The 1,481-nt window shown below is 40.0% G+C and overlaps 1 long non-coding RNA gene across 1 annotated transcript in view; it reads left to right on the forward strand.

Moving 5' to 3' along the window:
• The first annotated feature begins 1,006 nt into the window (after nt 1-1,006).
• LOC106952414 (uncharacterized) overlaps nt 1,007-1,481 on the forward strand; it is a 124,585-nt gene continuing 124,110 nt past the window's right edge. Inside the window, exon 1 of the long non-coding RNA XR_001425981.1 lies at nt 1,007-1,061. This is a non-coding gene — a long non-coding RNA (uncharacterized LOC106952414). The remainder of the gene's footprint in view (nt 1,062-1,481) is intronic.

The raw sequence follows: 1,481 nt of genomic DNA on the forward strand, positions 1-1,481 counted from the left end.
TCAGTCGTTTTTGTGTTTGAGCAGCTTATTTTATGTCGCTAACTTTCTCTCTGGGTTATTGGATCAGCAAACACACCGCTGCTGTGCGTTTTCTGCTCCAGAACCGTCATAAAATTGCAGGCTTAGCCCTTTGCATCACTGATGACTCAACCCATCAGGTGTAGCAAGGCACCGTAACGTTCTGCAGACCTAAATCAGTTTAATGGTGGGAAAAATATGGAGCTTATTGACTTTCTCTCCTTTCCTTTTCTATCCTCTATATGATATTTAACGTGTATTTTTTTTCTCTCTTTCTTTTTGTATGATTTTGAACCTGAAAAGACAATAGTAAAATAATAATAATAATAATAATAATACAGTTAATCTATTTATTTCCACTACAAGTTTTTACTTTCCACTGTCACCACATGCTGTCACGCTTCAAAGACTCGTTGCAGTTCTATGTATTGATCTACAAATGAACTGAAAAGCTCATCTGAACCGAGGACTGAATCGCTGAGAATCAGTCCAGTTCTTCTCCAAAGAGTCCTGCTCTCTCAAGTTCCGGCGAGTCGTAACTGTGAGAGGAATGAACTCTCCTTGAGAAAATCCAAAACAGACATCGCTCTTGTCGCATCACAGTTGTGAAATGGGATAATTTATTAGGCCATATTTTATGTCTCAGGTTGACTCCTGATCTTAGACATCGCTGAATATAAAAAAGAAATAATAATAATTATTGAGAGTAAAAGTCTTCAAAGCTGTTTTCTGTAATCATGATTGGTAAAAAGAAAAAAAATCAGAAATAATCTGGTTGTTATATCAAACCCCCAGTTGTCAGGACACTGATATGGCTGTAGAATAACTAATATTAACCGATTAATATAATGCAGTTTAATACAGTTAAAACACAGTTTTCAGGACGGTTGCCTTGCAGCAAGAAGGACCAGGGCTCGAATCCAGGCCTGACATCTTTCTGCCTGGTGTTTGCATGTTTTTCCTTGTGCATGCATATTATTCCAGATACTCTGGATTAACTGGTCTGTCCAAATTGCCACCATATGAGTGTGTGTATTTATGGTGTCTTAAACGTATTTGTATTGCATCCTGTGACATACTGGAGACCTGTCGACACCCCAACAACCCGACCCCCATGACCCTGCCAGGATGAGCAGCTATAGACATCACGAAGCGCACGTCTTACTTGGAAATCTTCACCCGACAACCACAATGTTCAACATTTTTTAGTTCAACATGTTGTGGCCGACTAAAGCTGGGGTGATGAGCTCTGTCTTCCTTCTGTTAGTGAGAACTTGAGTCACCATTGGTAAAGTCCTTCCACTGGCTCCCTGTAGCTCAGAGAATAGACTTTAAGTTTCTTCTGTTAGTTTGTAAATCACTGAACGGTTTAGGGCCACAATACATTAAAGGTCTGCTGCTGTTGTTTCAACCTTCCAGAGGTCTTCTGGTTCTGGTTCTGCTCTGCATCCCCAGAACCAGAA

Source organism: Poecilia latipinna, unplaced genomic scaffold (genome assembly GCF_001443285.1).
Source record: "Poecilia latipinna isolate Pla-1442-1.1 unplaced genomic scaffold, P_latipinna-1.0 Scaffold512, whole genome shotgun sequence".
Classification (NCBI taxonomy): Eukaryota; Metazoa; Chordata; class Actinopteri; order Cyprinodontiformes; family Poeciliidae; genus Poecilia; species Poecilia latipinna.